The following is a 12275-nucleotide window of genomic DNA, read 5'->3' on the forward strand; positions in this document are numbered from 1 at the left end:
TGATGCGGACGACCAGCACAGGGAAGGGGGGGGGCAGCGGGTTTAATCCTGATCCACGGGCGGGATCCAGGCTGGGGTGGGGGGCGTACGGCTAAACTTCTCCCTGCTGGGTACCATACAGGATTTCTTCCTACTCTCCTCGGCGGCTCAGTTCCGCCCTCAAGTGGCCGGCGCCCTAGGCAAATGCCTAAAGCTGCCTAGTGGTGGCGCCGGCCCTGGTCACACATCGTAGACAACAAGGATTATGAGGAGAAACCCGAATAATATTATGCAGCTACACCAGGCAAGTGGTTAAGGAGATTTAAAAGGAGCCCAGGAAAAGTCTGTATACATACTGCAAAAGGATCTGTACATTTCTTAGTAAATTGCAGAAAGTTTTATTCTTCCATGTGTTTGGATCTCAGACGGGAAGGAAGAGAGCCCACACCACTATCACTAAGCAGCAATGGAAAATCAATGTTAATGCAGAATTTTGATAGGGACATTAGATAAGTTTGTGATTCTCTTGAATACATTTATCATGCAAACACAGAAAAAGACATTTGCAGTAACATCTATCAGTGCATAACTGCTAACAGGCCGGATTGTTATAGTCAAATACAGGTATGGCTTTCCCATGAATAGGCAAGCTGCCTGCATATCTAGATGTGGTTCACATGGATTGCAGCTTCGCCTTATATGTCCTGATGATCCAAACAGATATGAAATGAATTATTGTAACATCCCTCCCTGTAGACAGCATTGTAGTCAATGCTGTATAGATGAGAGAACTGCAAAATGCCAGCACCATGCATAGCCATTGGTGGACACCTCCTGTCCTGGGGCCCAAACCTTGGCAATCCACCTTCTATCCCTCCATGGGCTTTGCATGGAAACCCGAAAAGGGTGTCATCAAGCACTTTGTATGTGTGATCTACAATAGGAAAGGATGAATTTTATATAATTGCAGCCACAAAGGACATGTTTAGTGGATGAAACCACTGAGCAACCCTTAAAGTACACAAGCTTAGAACCACAGATGCAGTTGTGCTTGTACTCTCCATCACACACTGGTGCACAGAGAAGGAGTATTATTGCTTATTATTGCTTCAACAGTAGCCGGTACAGGTTGAGTATCCCGTATCTGAATTATTCCGAAAACCATACATTCCAGAAAGTGGAACAAAACAGCACTACTGAGGACATGATATGTAACTGGCACTATATATGTACAAGAAAATGATTGCTTGGCCTTCAAATTCAATATCTGAGATAGTACACAAATTTTGCTTCATGTTTTGAAACCTTGTTTTTTGAACAAATAAAATATATTTGTGTGTATTTTATGTGGTAATAAAATATATTTGTGTGTATATTATGTGTTTATACAGCATAAATGCAAGATACTTCAAAATACATCATTGAAATATTAAAATATTCCGAAATACGGAATAATCCGTTATCCAAAATTCTCCTGGTCCCGAGCATTTTCGATACGGGATACTCAACCTGTATTGCAAATTTAAAGTGTCTGCCTCTGCATACGGACCACAGTCATGTTCCTGGGGACCACAATCTCCAGGGACCTTACATGGGGGCCCAACACTGATACTATTGTTGGATAAGCGCAGCAGAGGCTATCCTTCCTTAGGCAACTGAGGAAGTTCAACATCCCACAGAAGCTTCTGTGCCTCTTCTACTCCGCGATTGTGGAGTCTGTACTGTGCTCCTCGATACTGGTTTGGAACAGCTCCAGAGACAAATGCAGACTCCAAAAGGTAGTCCGAACTGCAGAGAAGATCATCAGGGCGGAACTTCCCTCTCCCTCTAACCAGGACCTGTACCTGTCCAGAGCAAAATGGCTGTTTCCCACCTGTTTATATTGTTTATATTGTATACTGTTTACCTGTTTACTTGTTCCCACCCTGACTGTTGCACAGCAAACCGAAAAACAAATTCCTAGTATATGCAAGAATACCTGGCCAATAAAGCTGATTCAGAATTCTGATTTACAGCAGCACACACCGAATATGTAGGGTCAGTGCTATTCATATGGATAAAACAGACAGTCACAAGATCACTTAACAATGCATTACAAGATGTAAAGAAAATTTCATCCTGGAACAGTATGTCACTGTCAGCTCTGAAAACTCCCAAGGAGCATACTGGAAAGAAAACATCCAACTGAAACCAGAGCCAGTTGGAGAATGTAGATCCAAGTGTAGTAATTCAGGGAAATCACTGACAACATTTAAATGCTATTTAAATTTATGATCCCTTTGTTGCCACTCTTGCCTGGGAGCCAAGGCTTCTATATATCATGCATGGTGCTCATTGTATGTATAGTGACTCACAATAAAAATATACAAGCAGTATTAGAAGGAATATATCACCGTTAAATTATTAAAACATAAGCATGGATTGAGAGGGGTACTCTGCTTTTGACATATATTTACTTAGAGTGTTAATAAAAACACAAATCAGTCTCAGAATTCTAAAAGTAAATTCAATATATTTACACATTTCATGACTGAAAGTACATATATATAATGTAAATAATACACCAGGCTGTATTTCAAGATCTGATATCAAGTGAATCAGGTTGGGGCGCAGATCTTAGAGCTGGGTTGCAAGTAGCTGCAGTACAAATATTTATTTCAAGATCACTTGTCAGACCAAAGTTCAGTGGTTAATGTTGTATCTGGACTAGAACATTGGGGCTGATTCAGAGGAGGACTGCGCATACACATGGGGGGTTATTCTGGTTCACTCGCAAAGGCACAATCACTCTCTGATGGACAAAAACATATGCACTGCAGGTGGGGCTGATTTAACATGTGCAGAGATTTAGAGAGTTAGATTTGGGTGGGGTTTGTACTTCAAACTGATATCTACATTGCACTGTAAAAAAAAAAGCAGCCAGTATTTACCCTCCACAGAAACAATAAAACACCCAAATGTAACTCTCTCTGCACATGTTTCATCAGCCCCACCTGCAGTGCATATGGTTTTGTCCATTAGAGAGTGATTGTGCCTTTGCGAGTGAACTAGAATAACCCCCATGGTCTGCTGTGCTCATACGTGAGCCCACTGTGCTTGCACAGGCTCTGAACGCCTGTGCTCACACGCTGCCTGCTGTTTGATTGACAGCAGGTGCCCGTTTGGGGGTGTGCCGCCAGCATTTTCCAGGAGTGTTCAGGAAAACGCAGGTGTTCCCTGGCCGACGGGAGGGAGGACCTTTGATGTCATCAACAACCTCCTTCTCCCCACGGCCTTCGCAGCGCCGAGTGAGTCCTGGCTAGGGAGGGTCCATTTTATCCTATGCTGTCCTCCTGCCACCACACAGCACCATCTCCATTAAATTAGGCCATGTAATCTTCTCTGACTATTATCTTTTTTGCCAGAGCACTCCCAGTTGGTGCTACTGCTGATACTGCAATGGAAGAAAATCAAAAGATTAAAAACAATGAGAAGTTTATCAAGTAAAGGCCCCCATCCACTAATGAGATCTCTTTCAGCAATAAGTTTGATAGTTTCTCCCTGCAATCTGGGCGGTACCTTCCCGGGAGACCTGCGATTGTGATTTGCTACTTGCGTGGTAATTTTACATCAGATTTATCACATGCAATCTATCCTATTATGATCCATCTGATGTGAGAAATCTGAAAGGACATTTTTACCTGCGATGTACACATGCGATTCATCAGGTGGGATGGACTATTACCATACATAAACTTTCCTCCGAGTAATTGCATGCGATCGCATCTCAGGTGTACAAATGCACTGCAGTGTGCACCTATTCATGTACGATTGCGAGAAATATTCATGCCCGCCCGTCTGATCTACGATTGAGATGCGAGGTGCACAGGAGTGCACCTGTCAGTGCAATCGCAGTAAAAGGACATGCGATGTGCCAGTTTTCATGCAATCCATCGCAGCAATGCATTTGAATCACATGAAAACAGTCCATAGACCCTTAAAATAAAGAGCCTCTCCATATGACATTATCTATTGTATTGCTTAAGCCAGTGGTAGCCAACTCCAACCCTCAAGAGCTACCAACAGTTCACATTTTCCAGGCAACTTAGCTGCTGCACAGGTGCACTCATTACTCACTAACACATTGGAAAAGATCCACAGGTGGAGCTAATTACTTCACTAGTGGTTCTGTGAGGAGATCTGGAAAACATTAGCTGTTGGTAGCTCTCGAGGACTGGAGTTGGCTACCCCAGGCTTAAGAGTTAAGACCAATTTGGGGAACCACAAACGTCCCATACCTATGCAGTACCATGGTTACCTTCCGTAACCAAGACCTTAGCAAACTACATACATTGGACAACCAAGAATTCCTACTTACCCTGACAGTATACCTGTTCCTAAACCACCATGATACATAAACACAAGAAACCTCGTTACAGCACTCTAATTCTCAATATTAAGCTTGAATACTCCAGGAAGCAATGCAGCTACCAGAGTGACTCTTGAACTTAGTATAATCGAAATTACTATTATAGAGAAATAAGATCCATGGGGCCAAATGTAATAGGGTGATAGTTTCAGAAAGTGAGAGATTTTGTGAGAGTTTTTCCCATTTTTTTAAAGCAGCAATCATTTACATGGCAAAATCAACCTGGTTTTGCAGTGTAAATGATTGCCACTTTAAAACAAATGGGAAAACTCTCCCAAAATATCTCACTTTCTGAAACTATCACCCTATTACATTTGGCCCATGGTTGCTAACTCCGGAGATTAACTCCTTTGGAGCCAGAGCAGACACAGTGAAACACAACATTTGTAGAGCCAAGGCAAAGCAGACTGAGTTGGAGGTGTATCAAACCTTGGAGATAGTGATAATCAACCAGCCCATGGCTGTCACTTCGACAGCCTGTAAAATGATTAAGAAGTGGACTGGTTGGCACTTTATCATCCCCCGTCTTACCTGTCTCCAATGCCTGGTACATCTCCCCCGCAGAAATCCTGGATATGTATTCTGAAACAAAAAGAGCAAACAGACTTTGTTGGGCTTGGATCTACTGTAGTTTAATGTGTGAATACGAAACATCCCTCAGACACTTTAAAGCGCAATCCTGTCCTACATATTAGAATGTCTCTTCTAACAATAACTTCCTGTAACATCTATAGCTTTCCGCTGACGCAGGAAAAACTTACTTTCATTGGTAGAAAACTCCCTAGTGGTCCCCTGAACAATCTAAATGATTAGGATCTGAACCCAGCTATGTTGAAGAAACAACAATTTTATTAATGCAATCACATAAGACAATTCCCATTTCCTTGTAGCACTTGTAGCACAAGGCCTTGCCCTCCATGACATTGCAAATGGGTATCTCTGTTGTTCTGGTTGGACCAGAGAAAAAAATTATATAAGGGGTGAAATTTAATGGGATGAGAGAATTAGAAAGTGAGAGGTTTGGTAAGAAATCTCCATTTTTTTTTTAAAGCGGCAATCATTTACACTGCAAAACCAAACTGGTTTTGCAGTGTAAATGAAAAGGTTAAGGGGTAGATTTATTAAGCTCGGTGAAGTGATAAACTGTCTGTTTTTTTTATCACCGGCCAATCAGCTCCTACCTGTGACGTTACAGGCTTGGTTTGAAACATGACAGGTAGGAGCTGATTGGCCAGTGATAAAAACTGGACAATTCATCACTTCACCGAGCTTAATACATCTACCCCTAAGAGAGAGATAAGCAACAAAATTGATTAAGGGTTTAGAGCAGGAGTTGGCAATACAGATGTTATAGAACTACACATCCCATTATGTCCTTCAACCATTTTAGCATGGCCAAATAGCATTACTATGGCAGGGCATGCTGGGATGTGTAGTTATGCAACAGCAGCTGGAGCGTCTAAGAGGGCATATGATTACTATATACAAATACATAAAGGATCAATACAGCAAACTATCTGGTGATCTGTTTACCAAGAGGACTGTACACAGGACACACGGTCACCTCCAAAGGTTAGAGGAGAGGAACTTTCTCACCCAGGATATGAAGGGTTTCTTCACAGTAACAGAAGTTAAGATATGGAATACTCTGCCAGAAAAGGCTGTGATAGTAGACTCAATTGATACATTTAAAAATGGGTTAGACATCCAGGGGTATAATCATTAATTATCATCAGGGTTGCCGACCTGACCCTCTCCTTCAGGAAGAAAATGCTCTGTGCCTGGACATCCCTGGTAATGTATGATTGCCATCACCTGTGGGGAGCTAGGTAATTGATAAGAAAGGTGTTTCACCACAGGTGATGGCAATCCTACATTACCAGGGAAGTCCAGGAACAGAGTATTTTCTTCCTGAAGGTCAGGTAGGCAACATAAATTATAATGTACTATAGTGAACTCAGATTGGACAACCACTTTGAGAAATCCGGGACTCTGGTTTATAACATATAGTTGGTAGATCACCGCATGAGATCAGTTACTGTATACTGTAGGTTGAACTTGACAAAGGTCTTTTTTAAACCTCACAAACTATGTTACTATGTTAGATGATAACTGTTCATATACTGCAGCAATTATCTCCTAATTATCACATACTTCAGTAATATTCCCACAAAAATCAGTATGGTTTTTACATTTTAAATAACAGTCAACAATGTCGTAGGCTCTTAGATTTAATCTGGTCTCCAGATATGTTCCAGTTTTTCCTTTTGCTTTGCTAATAATCTACTATTATTATTCAGGAAAAAAAAATAGCTTCAACCTGGCACTGCAAAAACAACAGATCTGTTTAGCAATTTGCAATCATTTTCTACTTAGACAGGCAATACATGCATTACTTAGCGATACTCTCCAGCCAGAGGACAACAATGCAGCTGATCCAGGTAACTTTAATTTGAGAGTTATGGAACTCTGGTCATCGTCAGCAGCAGATGCGGAAAATTCCCTTTTTATAGCTCACTGGATTGCCTAATAGCTCAGGTGGGTATTTATGAAGTGTCTGAGAAACAAACTACAGATCTGGCTCAGTGAACTTTGGGTGGCTTAAATGTTTTTGGAAGATGTAAATAATATCAAAATAACTTACCTTCCGTTCCAGTCTGTGTTTCTGTATTGTTATGGTATATGCAGTCAGTATGTGGTGGCGCTATATAAACAATGACAGGTAATAACCCAGTCACTTGCAATGCGGTGTCACCACTATAGAAGCAGATTCCTGAAACCAAGCACTTTCAGTATGGTGCCAAATTAGTCACTGATCTGGTTGTAAAATAGAAGAAATGCATTATGGGCCTGATTCAGACTAGTTCACTAGGCAGCATGTAATCTCAGGCTAGCGAACAGGTAAATGGCGCCGGAATGACGCCCTCTAGCCGAGCACCCACATCCCCTCGCATGCGGCCGAACGGGAAAGAAATCATTCGACGGTCACTGACCATCCAATGATTTTTCTCCTCTCCGGGAACAAGTGTCAGTCTCTAGACTGACTTTTATTCCGGCTCTTATTCGCCAAATACGGGGTTGGGCGCTGACATCATGTGCCGCCAGCCACGAGCAGGCAACACCACCCCGCCATTCTCAGTGGAATGCCCGGTGCTTTTATGGAGACGCCAAAAAAAACCGCTGAACATTCCCCTGCCCGCCCCCGACCCTCCCTTCCTGGAGCAAATAGCTCGGCAAGCATGCGCAAACCCTGAACATCAGGGACGGGGACGAATTAGGACCCAAACGAACAAGTCTGAATCACTGAATCGGCCCCTATGTGTATGGAAATTTTGCTATATGTATTGTTATCTATTTTGATTGAAATGGTATTATAATAATAATAATAATAATAATAATAATAATAATAAAATATAACATGGTATGATTAGAGATGCTTGAAATTTGGAAACCACTTGAATTCCATTTTGTTCACTGGCCAAATAAAGTTTGCAATTTGCAGTTTGAAATTAGCCGCTCGCATTAAATGTTAACTGCAAGCCTTCAGATTCCCTGGTGGAAGTTTGCATTTGCAATCCTTTTCTTTCAAAGCTCTCTTAAAATAATAAAGAAAGGGATTGCTACAGCGCTCAAAGTTTAAATTTTGCTGTTCTCTTTCCAGATTCACTCTTTGCCATTAATAACTTACACTTTATAAGTTTTAGCTCTGTGTGAACTAACTTGAACATGGTTGAACTGGTTAATATTTGGCCAAGACTTCTCCAGCTATGATGTTAGAATTGTTAAATTGTTGTTTTGTCGAATCATTTAGAAAAATGATTTCAAACTGAATTCTATCGAATGTCATGCTTAATATTACATAAATATTATTTTACCTTACTATTGATGTATAATATAAGGTGTAAAGCCTTCTTTACAGGTTTTCTGGCAGTTTTATAAAGAAGAAAAAAAGAAAGTAGACTTTTATCCAGGAAAAACCATTATGTAGAGAACATAGTATTAGTGTAAGAATAACAGGTAACTTTTTTGGAAAGCATCAAAAGCTTTACTGCAGTGAATATACTAATGCTCCATGTTCCCAAGGTGAAAATTCACCTAATGTTCTTCTGTGGAAAGTATGCACCAGTCACAACCACGGAAATCGATGGAGACTGTATCTGTCTTCTGTGTCAGACTTTATATCAAGTTCATGTTGGAGGAGGTAGAGGAAAGTTACATGTATATCATTATGGAATGTTTCCAATCCTACACCGGGGACCCACGCACATTTCTGCCTTTCTAGCGTCTGACATTGCCAAGTTGGACATTGTGAAAACTGCTCTGATTAATGCAGTCAAATATAAGAAATGAGACTGACATGTTGAATTTGATATAAACTGGAAGCTAATCACAGTCCACAGACCTAAATGAATTAGCTAGAATGATGTTTAGCGCTGCTGCCCTAGGCTAATTTGAAATAGAGTGCATTAAATGAGTGATTTTATGGTATGTACGTTCTTGCAGACCAGTGAAGAATTTACTCCCCAAGAAGGATTATGTTTGCAAGTATACATTTATGTTAATCTTTACCTCTTAAGATGTCTTTTTTATATATATCATAGCCGTTTGCCCAATCCAATTCCATAATTCTACTCCTCTGCCCCATCAAACACCCCATAGACCCCTGGTTTATCTGCCACTCTATTTAGATATAACCTACCGTCTGCCACCCCCTGTTTTCCAGGGAAACATTCTAGCATAGCATTGCGTATGAAGCTCGAGCTTCAGTCGCACACAGAATACATTATAGCTACAGTACATATGATTTTAATCAGCGAGATCTGCTTGTGCATCTTTTTTACATAGACACATTTTATTGGAAAAAGCTGCACAACAGATGATCAACACTACTGAGTCACACCACAGTATGGCGTGACTCTTCTAGTCACGCCATACTGTGGTGTGACTCAGTAGTGTTGATCATCTGTTGTGCAGCTTTTTCCAATAAAATGTGTCTATGTAAAAAAGATGCACAAGCAGATCTCGCTGATTAAAATCATGATGAACAAAAAAGGAGAAGATGTTGATCGCACAGGAAAGTAACGTGGATATATGTTTCAATAGACCCCTTAGATAATTAATTGAGAATAGTCAATATAATGGATAAGGGTGTGCTACCACTGGGCATTAATTTTGGAACAAACAGGGATTTTTTCAAGATAGAAAAAAGAGAAGTATGCCTCTTTGTCGTGCACCAAATAAAGGATACATAAAATCTAACTTTTATTTAAGTCTAGATAAAAAAGGCGAAATAAAAACAGACACAATACACATACAGACAAATCATGATGTGCTAGGAGGCTAGATGTATGGGGACACATCAGTATAATGCAGTCTTTTCAGAGAATACAGGTACAATAAGTTGAGGGGACAGCAGACGGGAGGTAGAGTGATAACTGTACAAATAGCAATATATCTCACTAAATGGTAAACGATTGTTGCATCCACAAGTAGCCAGATTGAGGGGCTCACATTGCAAATAGTTAGGAATGGTGTATGGACTACTGATGTTTGGTGTGATAATAGCATAGTCACAGTAAGGGTTCTGTGGGGTCTATATATTAGTATATGTCAGGGAATTGTCCACTCAGCCGTATGAAGATGCTCTTTAGCTGAGCTACCCCCTATTTTAAGGTGCCAAGTAGGCCCAGATTTATGTTGGATGAAGCATTAGCTTCCCCTGCTGCTATGCCGCTAGAGATGGGGTTGAAAATGTTAGTAGTCATTAAGACAGTGGCATTATCCTACTTATATACACTATAACAATGAAAAATCACAAGAGTACTGGGCAAAAACACCTTCATGGTCCAGATGGTATTCTTCCCCAGGTTCTAAATGACAACAGTTCCTGTGCTCCACTGACACGTTTCAACTTGGTCAGTCTTTATTTAAAGTGTCCAATGGTTCATCAATGGTCAAAAACTGATTGGTGGAGTTATCTAAGTATAAAAAGATATTTACCTAAGTTGGGAGCACTTTTTCAGGAGCATGTATATGGTGAAAAGAATTGTCATCCTGATCATATGGGGAGTTAGGGTTAGGTTGCAGGGTGGGGGGGGGCTAAGGGAAGGCAGGCACTGAAAATGGGGGTGGATATGGTTAGGCAAGAGGGGGAGGTTAGGCTTTGGGGGCGTTAGGGTTAGACACTAATGGGGATGGATAGGGTTAGGCTGCGGAGAGGAAGGGTTGGATTAGGCTAGGGGGAGAGGGTAAGTATACTTTTTTCTGTTTAGCAGAATGCTACTTTCAGTCTTCTGACTGATAAAATCCTGTCCGCCAGTCACAGGTATGTATTCCGTCACAACCTGCGTGTACAAGATACGCTTCCGTCTTTTTGTCACTTTATAACTTTGGTTTTCTGTTCACTCAGAACTTTGTGGACCATTTTAACGAGTTTGAATTGCTTTTTACAATGAGACATAATAAAAAACATTAAATAAAAAGTTACCAAAAAAAGATAAGAAAATGCTGTTTTAGGAAGAAAGAAGATTGCATATTTCACAACAAATTATCTATAAAAAGCAAAATTTTTGTCATATAATGTTTCTATAGTTTATCTAGTGTTCTAGATTCCCGCAGCGCGTAACTTGGCATTTTCTTATACAAGTAATGGGTTTGCTGTGTACTTCTTTATTATAGGGTATAAAATCAAAATAAATGCTGTGCATGTATCTGGCATTGTTTGCCTTCACGCGGCTTCTAAAATAACTTTTCATAAGCAATTGCAATTTAGACTGTTAAACCTGCATGCAATTCACCGATGATGGGTTGTAATTTCAACCAGTGTCAACAAACAGGAATGACAATAAACATAAAAATAAAATTAAAAAGCTGTGTTACATGACACGTTACACTAGGGAAACATTGTGTACAGTTAGCAAGAGTGAAAAAAAAAATACCTTCAGGCAATGTCACAGCAAATGGCAATGAGAGTCTCAGTAGTTCTAACGTTACCAGGTAATCTGATGACCCGAGGCAAAGCCATGTAATATAATGTCATTCTATCTTTTTGTTAATTGGAAAGATCGTGCTGTTTCTGTGCTTTTCATTTAGCATGGAAAGCGAGTGATTTACATTGGTGTCTATTTAACAGAAAAAGTGACTGTAATTCTGAAATGGCAGCAGCTCCTTGTATACATTATAGTACTCGTCTTTCTGTTTCATATTTATTCTGTGATATGTGTTGAGCACCTTACAGAGAACATAAGGTTGCTCACTTCAAAGGATCAGAAATGTAGGGAACACACACCAGCCTCCCCCATCCCTCCCGTTCTTTCACCTTCCTATGCGAGGAAGGTGAAACCTGGAATTGTGCACATGGAACTGCTGCTAATTAATGTCCATGGGCCTTAATTAGCTGAGGCTCATTACTTATTATCCTGTCAGATTCCAAGCTAGAGTCCAGAGGAATAATTCTTACCTCAGCTCTCTCTCTCCGGGTCTGCAGAACATGAAGGGAATCAGCACTGAAGCAGCCACATTTTGTATTTTATTTAGAAAATGTAATCAGACTGCCTTGGAAAGAAGAGGCCATGTGATACATCTACAAGTGTAATTATCTTTTATAAAGAGCTGATAGTTTATGTACAGTATATTGTACAGTATATTGCTGATTATTAAGAGACAAATGTATGACTTACAAAGACATGAAATGGAAGGGTGATGATTTCTCCAGGGCTAGCAAATATAAGACAGTGGAGACTGACTAAAGACAGTGGAGACTGACTTATACTTGCGGGCTTCCGGCAGAAGACAGGGCAGGCGGCATGTGATGTTATCCCCGGCACACCTCCTCCCACCTGCATCCCCATGGGAACACCCAGCGTGTTGATGGGGACGCCCATGAAAC

The 12275-nt window shown here is 40.7% G+C and overlaps 1 long non-coding RNA gene across 4 annotated transcripts in view; it reads right to left on the reverse strand.

The window, feature by feature from the left end:
• The window catches only part of LOC146057820 (uncharacterized), a 53755-nt gene extending 41819 nt beyond the window's left edge, over positions 1-11936 (reverse strand). For 3 of the 4 annotated variants that reach the window (XR_014469782.1, XR_014469783.1, XR_014469784.1), the window contains exons 1-2: positions 11847-11930; positions 4919-4969 (exon numbers count right to left, since the gene is read on the reverse strand). This is a non-coding gene — a long non-coding RNA (uncharacterized LOC146057820). Of the gene's footprint in view, positions 1-4918; positions 4970-11846 lie in introns of all 4 variants that reach the window. The other variant, XR_014469787.1, reaches the window with a different exon arrangement.
• Between the last annotated feature and the right edge of the window lie 339 nt (positions 11937-12275).

This window comes from Crinia signifera, chromosome 2 (assembly GCF_055691185.1).
Source record: "Crinia signifera chromosome 2, ASM5569118v1, whole genome shotgun sequence".
In the NCBI taxonomy this organism is placed as follows: domain Eukaryota; kingdom Metazoa; phylum Chordata; class Amphibia; order Anura; family Myobatrachidae; genus Crinia; species Crinia signifera.